At 31.8% G+C, this 8,963-nt stretch overlaps 1 long non-coding RNA gene across 3 annotated transcripts; it reads left to right on the top strand.

Annotated features, from left to right (window-relative positions):
• The first annotated feature begins 1,235 nt into the window (after nucleotides 1–1,235).
• Nucleotides 1,236–4,075, top strand: LOC134237403 (uncharacterized). Of its 3 annotated transcripts, none has more exons than XR_009985820.1 (3): nucleotides 1,236–1,491; nucleotides 2,336–2,525; nucleotides 3,454–4,075. It is a non-coding gene; the product is annotated as an uncharacterized LOC134237403 (long non-coding RNA). The 3 variants fall into 3 exon arrangements; XR_009985822.1 differs by lacking the exon at nucleotides 1,236–1,491 and adding an exon at nucleotides 1,530–1,548; XR_009985821.1 differs by lacking the exon at nucleotides 1,236–1,491 and adding an exon at nucleotides 1,557–1,846.
• The last annotated feature ends 4,888 nt before the right edge of the window (nucleotides 4,076–8,963 follow it).

Raw genomic sequence — 8,963 nt, 5'->3', positions numbered from 1 at the left:
TCAAACTAAATTCTTCTTAAATGTCTTTTATAATTGGTTTTGGTTGATTCTCAAAGTAAAAAAAGAAAAGACTAAATGTGCAAATGAAATTCGATACCAAATATCTTTTGATTGCACCACGGAAAAGCAGCTCATTAATCATTGTTACAAGTAATAGTTATTCGAGAAGTATATCAATGAATACAGTAAGTACAAAACTTACCAACGGTTTTTCCCATGCACATTTGTGCCATATTATACTAATAAAAAAGACAAAATAAGATAACCATATTTTTTTAAAGATCGCTTAATAGAGTTTATATTAAGAGCGTGTCTACGAGAAAACCATGCAGATATATAGAAAAATGCTCTGATAGGCACTCTCAAGAACAAACTAATTTTTATTATTAACTTAAAGGACACCCATTGAGAGTCAAAAATATGTTGTTTATTTTTGCATCGGTTGTTTCTATTTTTAGTAACAGCCAATAATTCATTTTGGTCAATATTCAAGGGAAAATGCAAAAAAAAATTTGTGTAAAAATGACAATTTCAATATTTAAAAGTAAAAAAGAAAAAAACAATATATAAATAAAAGGGTTATGTTTTCTCATAGAACTAAGTCGTAAAATTAAGTTGGAATCATTTTTTTGTAAAACCCCTTTATAGAAGGCTGTCACGAGGGCACAAATATTGGCATGGTGCCAAGAAATGATAATGGTTCATTTTTTGTTAATATTCAGGGATACATTTCTTAGAAAGTAACGCTTCTTTTTTCAGAATTTTGAGCATTTAAGAATCTCTTGCACATTATCCAAACAATATGTAAAATCCACCTTTGGACTCTCAAGGACAGAAAAGTTATATCGTAATGAAATTACCTCAAATTCAAATGATGGAAAAATTCATGATTTTATAAGTTTTACTTTTAACCGTAATTTTAATGAATTTTGCGTAAAATATTTACAAATATAAACAATGATAATTATTTCTAATTTTATAAAAGCTATAAATATTTTTTCCCTGCTTTTCCTGTGAAAAAAACGTATTTTACAATTTATTTAGATTTTGTTAGAATTATCTCCCCTGTTCCGCTCTTCTGTAGAGAAGGTAGATAATGATTATGTTTACGAAGTTTATAAACAGATGTCTGTCATCTAATCGTTTTAGGCATCAATTATGTGTGATTTGAAGAAAATTTTCCCTCCTGTGAATGTAATTTGTTACGTATATACTAGTGGCCTATGTATAAAATGCACAAACCATTATGAAAACCATCGGGATCGAAGTACGTAACCACATGTAAACATTATGAGACGTATCTGAGACGTTTTGTTACCGTTTTGTTAGTCCCCAGAAAAAGATTCAAGTGCGTGAATTGTCAACGAGTCTTCGGATTATGGCTCTGATTTTGATGAGTATGATTCTGACAGCAAACATTCATTTGGTAGCAAGACGGATGTAGTGATGATGATACCGAATCAACAATGTTTGAATTTGAAAAAGAAACAGGTAGGTGGATCTTGGTTAATAATACTATGTATACCTCATAAAAAGGCTTATTGATAGGTTAAAAAAATAAATGATTAAACAATTTTGATGGGGACTTGATTGTGGACAAGAGAAGATTTTTTACAAGACACTAGGTCTGGTACAATCACTAGATATAGCTATATATGTCTACTAGCTTGAATTACCTACTTAGTCAGCTTTATTTACCTACCTGAAGTAGCTTTATTTAGCTACCAATTGCAAAGTAATTTATTTCTATAAAAATACCTACGTTAACGTAGCTTAATCTAGTGATTGTACTGGACCTGAATATATACCTAGCAAACCTGTCAAGAGAAGTTTCAACATGTTCAAGGTTGGTACTTGTACATGTAGCAATAAAAATAACAATATTGCAAAATAATTATAAATAGCATAAGTAGCCTTTGTGGGTGATGAAGGGGGAATGAAAAGTTGAATAGGTCCAGGGTTTTCAAAGACTGTTTACTAATAGGGTACATTAAGAATTGGATAGGTGGGTCTTCACTGTCAATTAAATCACCATTATTGCCTTATATGTGGGCTGCAAGATTATAAAGAATCTCATTAGACAAAATATTTTTTTCAGATATTTATGAAATGTTATGAAGATCGGGCTACAGTTATGATTTTCAGCTTTTCATATATGATTAAAGGAAAAAAGATTTGTCAAATACTTGTACTTTTCAAATTAAAGGTCACCATGTGTTCCTTGACAGGTTTGTGTTTAAAACATAACTAATTAAATATTATAAATATAAGTCTGGGAAATAATACTTTGTAAAGAATATTTCCTTTCATTCTTATATTTCTCTTGCAATTTCAGATTATTCAAATTCATTTCCCTGGTTAGGACTGGGCTTTACAATAGGATTTTCAGCTGTGGAGCTATAAAGAATTACTACATAGGGTTTCCAATGTAGTTTTATGAACAGAATCCAGAATTAAGAAGAGGAAAGACAATGCAGATGCAGCATTAGCATTACCAATTACTTAGTATCACTGCTGAGGAAATGGTAAAGATGTGTTATATTATTATACCTCTACTGTCATTACTCTGTATAAATTAATACCATAAAACTCTATTTCCCCGATAAGTGACTATTGCTCTCATCTGAAGACTACTCCCTGGAAAATCAGAGTTGCTCCCTTGGACTACTCCCTCATGAATATTTATTAGTAATTTTAACCAATCAAAGTGTTCAGTGGGTGGAGCATACAAGGAATCTCGAGTCTGTGACGTCATGTTATTAGCAATGTAGCTATGACGTCAAAACATTTCAACGTGCGATGTCAAAATCATACTTGAATTCTACCAAAATGAAGACAAAGATAATTTTTCGAAATGTCAGTGAAAATACTTTTTAAAAAATAATTTAATTGTTTAAGGACACTATACTTCACTTATCATACATTGTGTTAAACCGCATGTATTTGTAATTATGCCTCTGCAGTTTTTTTTTAAATGTTGGAATATCTGGTTAAAAAAATTTAAATCGTCTATCATTGTTTCGGTATAATAAAAAAAGTTATGGAATGGAACTCGGGAAATAACAAATTTATTGTTCCCCTCGGCAGAAAATTATTTCCTCCGGGAAATAGTTTCCTCCCTTGGGGAATAATAAATTTGCTATTTCCCTCATACCCATTTCATAACTGTATACTATAGTACATGGAAAGGAATTGCCTTGTCTGTCTGTTGATTTGCCACAAGCATTTTTCCCTACTCTATTACTTTACTTCAAGGATATATGAAGCTCTTGTTTTCTTCAAAGAAAGCCAGAAGAATTTGTGAAGAATCTTACCTAAATCATTTGATGACATTTTCTTCAATTGATCAATTTAAGTGTATTATTATCATAAACATGACATTTACTTTAAAAATCTTAGAATATGTCTTGTATGGTTTATTTCAATTTAATTTAAAACTGTGTTTTTTCACAGGTACCTGCTTTGAGTACTACTCTTGTGTATTTGGAGACAGTGCAGTTGTTCTTTAAACCAGAAGTGGAAATTTCAGTGCTTGTTAAATTTTCTCCAGAAGTTATTGGATGATACATAGGAAGAAAATGGTGTCATACTGAACAAAATAGTTTGGATACACCTTATAGATTTTGAAAGATTGAGACCTCAAGATCAACCCAAATGATATTTAATATGTATCAGGGTTCACTTGCAGGAATACACAGAAATTCAGAGTAAATTTTTAGTGCTTGTTATCTTAGAAAAGATCAAAGTTCAAGGTCAGCAGTGCTTTAGTTTTACCAAATATAAAACTATTATAAAGACTAATTTCCTGTATACAGGTATAGCAAATAATCCAGAATATGATTTGGGGAAACCGTGATTTTTTCTTTTAAATCTTACCTTAATTTAGAACCATGATGTATAACTTAAGCAAGAAGATTTTTTTCAAGCATACAAAATTTCAAGGTCATTTTAATTTTGGAAGTGAATATAAAATATCAGGAAGCAGTCAAGCATTGTAATTTATTTGTTGTTGAATGTACTTACTTATTGAGTAATATTCAAATTTTAATATGCAATGAAACTAAAAATTTTAAAATAATTAATGTCCTAATTTGTTGATTTTTAAAACTTTGTGTTCATTCATTTTGAGGTTGTTGCCATTACAATACATGTATATCTGTCAAGAAAATAGCTCTGATATTCCTTTTTGTTCAGTTTGACCCTTGAACTTTAACATTGTGACCTCAAAATCTAAAGGGGTCCTCTACTTTTCAAATTTCATGTCTGTCAAACAGTGGGTCCTCACGATTTTGAATGATTAAAATCTACATACTGGTATATCGAGAATTATAACCTTTGACCTTTGACCTTGTGAACTCCAAATTAAAAGGGGTCATCTACTTATTAGTAGATACCAGTGTACTATGTTCATTATTCATCAAGCAAGTCTTTTTAAGATAAGAGAGAACACACTTGGTCTACTGATTGACAAACAGGTACTAAACAGTATGTGAATATCACCCTGCTCAAAGAAAATGTAAAATAATACAATTCTGCTACCCCCCCCCCCCCCCCAATTTAACCCCCTCTCTCTCTAATTATTTATTGAAAACAAAAATGTTCAATATACTGGTATTTTTCAGCAGCAAAATTTGAATTCTTGAAAATATTTAAATCAGCAAATAACTCCTTGCTGAAGTTCAGGATGAGAAAATTTGAAAATTCACAAAAAATGTCCAACTTTAAGTAAAAAGTACAGAAAAATATTTGAGAGTCCAAAGACAGATTTTTTATAGAATGTAGACAGACATGTTGTCTAATAATTGGTATGAGATTGAGTTGATTCTAAGCGTTACTTTCTGAGTTATGGGTTTTTGAAAAGTTAATATTTTTACCAGTTTTCAAAAATCTGGAAATATGCCAGATTTGTGACCTTTTTGCACTTAAACGAGGGCACAGTTTGTGATTATGAAAAAAATTCCGAAACAAGTGTATCTTGTTACTTTCAACCATATATGGATAATTTATATCATAATCAAGTAAAATGCTGTATATTTAAATATAAAATCCTATAAAATTCCTGTTTTCACCCTGCGTTTGGACCAAGAATTCTATTTTTAGTAACAGTGTCGATTTTACCCCTTAAGTGAGACCACACTGAAAAAAAATTGTGGCAAAATGTTTCATATAATAGAAGAAATTTACACACAAAATATGAAGTTGATCAGAGAACCTTGCTCCCATAACCTCCTGCATGGTTTTCTCGTAGACACGCTCTTAACATTATTGTCTTAAAGATCTTATTCAGTTTATCGAGCACAAACGATATCTAACTCCTTGACCGTCGTAAGGGGAGCCTTTTTTTGCGAAACATTTCAATCTTTGCATGAATGTTTTTAACTAATCCGGATAGTTCACTTTAGCGAGTTCACTTTAACATGAAATTTTAAAAAAGTTAAAATTCATAGCCGTTTCACTGTTTTAGTCTTACTTCCTTGCATACTATATGGAGTTTGTGAAATGTATAAAATATACTTTCTAATCATCAAGTTTTAGGCTGAATGTACGGTTTTTTTTTTATTTCATTAAAGCTATCACACATATTAAAGAGAACATTCCAAAGAAAAGGTGCGAAGATTTACTCGTGGCATTTGGCGCGAATTTATGAATAGTGACTAGCTTTCATAATTCTAAGACAGAAGCACTGTTATACAGAGGTATATACAAGAAGATTTAGAGCAGAGGACCCGACAGCGTACGTAATATTTAGCGCGTTGGATTATCATGCTGCCGACTTGGATACAATCCCTCTGCGTGTAATATATTTTTTACCCTTTCAGCTAGATTTTACAAAGGTTTTCTTTTCTTCGGAATCGGACGGAAGACCTCTCGTTGCTCGCAACGAGATCGTATCTAGTTATTAATATAGTTGTAGTGGATATTTTGTCTTAATACATGTGTTTGTCACTCTAGTCTAGTCATTAACTTTGTACGGTAAATGTTCATTGGCAACTGGAAGTTCATTGTAACTGTATACCCAATTGATGTTTCAATGACCTCTCCCAATGTTATAAAGTCAAATGTCATATTAAAAAAAAATAGTTTGTTTTATTACAAAGAAATGTTGATCAGTGAGAATACTTATAAAATATGCTTACATTGTACATCTATAAGTGTATATGTAATATTTGTTTGAAAACACATTGTGAAAGAATTTTTTTTTTAAACTTTGAAAATATAGATTTGATCTATGATAAATTGAACATTGAATTGAATTGAATTCAGTTTTCATTGTATCTTCCTGGAATTTCTTAGATTTCAAAGGAATTCCATAGATTTCTAAATATCTTTGTGCACAGATATGTTGGGCCAACATAAGAATTATCATTGTTTGAAACTGGGCCAACGTAAGGCCCACGTGAAGATGCACAAATACGTTGGGCCTACATTGGGCCAACACCAGAATTATCATTGTATATCATTGGGACAACGTAGCGCCAACATGTCAGTGCAATGTTGCAACGATTAGCAAAATTACATTGGCCCATTATAATTTTTCCGACGTTGGTCCAATGTCGGAAAATGATATCGGGCCAATGTAATTTTGCTCATCGGCGCAACGTTGCGCCGACATGTTGGCGCAACGTTGGCCCAATGTCATAGAACGATAATTTTGACGTTGGTCCAAAGTTGGGACAACATAACTGACAACAATGGCCCAACGTTGGACCAACGTCAGTGTCATCGTTCTATGACATTGGGCCAACGTTGTGCCAACATGTCGACGCAACGTACGTTGCGCCGATGAGCAAAATTACATTGGCCCAATATCATTTTCCGACATTGGACCAACGTAACTTACAACGGTGGCCCAACATTTGGCCAACGTAAGCTTGCTATCTTGGTAATTGATCAGTATACTCTTTTTTGCCAATTTAGAAAAAAATTATTACGTAAAAATGTGAAAAAAACATAAATGGTATCATTAAATCATAATAGCAATGCCTGATAATCAAATTTAAATTTGTCTCTTACTTCCTTTTAATTGAAAGAAAAGGGAATACATTGATTGTATACTGTTTAACGTCCCTCTCCAGAATAAAAAGGGAATAGAAAAAGAAAGCATAAAAATGATGAATTTGATATATTTCTTCGTATTTTATATTTGAATAATTGCTTTTATATATGCAGTACTGTTAAGGCTTCCCGGAGCTTAAAATGCATTTAAAACGTAACACTGTATTGCAAAGCTGATTTTGAGGTTTTTTTTTTAGTTATGTACTTCAGTACGCCAAATTCATACAGAATCCTCTAGGTTATATATAAACATATTTTTTACGATGTCACATGATCTTATTGATCACGTGACGGTCATTTCTTCTTTTTTTAAATGTTTCACAGAAATTGCCTTGGCGCAGGTTATTAACACAATTATTATTTATTTATTTATTAACTTTTTGTGACATAAATAAACTTGATGCATCCTTGTGAAACCGAGATGTGCTTTGGAAAATTTATAATATTTCTTCGGAACAATTTATTTCATATTAACTTCAACTTACCTACAAATTTGGGGGTATTTTCCGTTGAATATCGTTATCTGTTTTAAAACAAAGCCATCCTACATTTTTCCCAAGCAGGATTCAGTAAGAGGGGAATCTGTACATATTTCCACAAAAGATATTAAATAAATCCTAATTACAACCTGCGCCAGACTCTTTTATACGCATATTATGAATTCTGCCTATGTCGACACTGGTTAAAAAAAAGGGTTGATGTCAAATGTATATTTTCGTACGGAGTTTGAACACACTGACTCTTAACCAAGAGTAATAAAGCAAAGTTGTCTAAATTATTCGGATATATTAGACTTTGAAAAATTGATAACAACACGTTTATTTTGAATTAGCGTTCTGCAACTTTATATGTAGATTGAAATAAAGTGTAAACTTTATGACACTCTCCCCATCATTGCAGCTCAAGTATGGAGTGACTTGACGTCATTTTCAATTATGACGTCATACATTTGTAGTTCGTAGAAGTGCATGCAGAGAGTACACTACAATATTCTCTGGGAAGCCTTATCGTACCTGCGTATGCATTCTGTTTTCATTCTGACAGCTTTAAAACAGAGCACCTTTTGGATAGGTTCCCTAACCAAAAAATACTATAGTTAACTATAGTTAACCATAGTTTACTATAGTTAACTATAGTGATAACTTTGAAACTTTAAAAACTTTGATTTACTATAGTGATAACTTTGACACTTTGAAAAAACTTTGGCGAAAACTTTGACACTTTGAAAAACATTGACGAAAACTTTGACAATTTGAAAAACTTTGACGAAAACTTTGATACTTTGAAAAAATTTTATGAAAACTTTGATACTTTGAAAAACTTTGGCGAAAACTTTGACACTTTAAAAACTTTGGCGAAAACTTTGACACTTTGAAAAACTTTGACGAAAACTTTGACACTTTGAAAAACTTTGGCGAAAACTTTGACACTTTGAAAAACTTTGGCGAAAACTTTGATACTTTGAAAAACTTTGGCGAAAACTTTGACACTTTGAAAATCTTTGGCGAAAACTTTGACACTTTGAAAAACCTTGACGAAAACTTTGACACTTTGAAAAACTTTGGCGAAAACTTTGACACTTTGAAAAACTTTGGTGGAAAACTTTGTCACTTTGAAAAACTTTGACGTAAACTTTGACACTTTGAAAAACTTTGGCGAAAACTTTGACACTTTGAAAAACTTTGACGAAAACTTTGACACTTTGATTTACTATAGTTAACTATAGTAAACTATAGTTAACTATAGTATTTTTTTGTTAGGGTTCTAGCGACTACACTATAGAGGGGTCATTCCATTGGCTAGAGACTGGATTCCCTATAGGAAACTTTTTAGCGTGAGGCGCTGGAAAACCCACCAGGAATATCACAAACAACTGCGTGCGCATGTTTTACCAAGAAGACCAGTTT

The sequence above is a fragment of the Saccostrea cucullata genome, unplaced genomic scaffold (genome assembly GCF_032062105.1).
Source record: "Saccostrea cucullata isolate Sc308-1 unplaced genomic scaffold, CSIRO_AGI_Scuc_v1 ctg3351, whole genome shotgun sequence".
NCBI lineage: Eukaryota > Metazoa > Mollusca > Bivalvia > Ostreida > Ostreidae > Saccostrea > Saccostrea cuccullata.
Note: the sequence above shows the minus strand (reverse complement) of the source record. Positions and strands in the feature narration are given on the sequence as shown.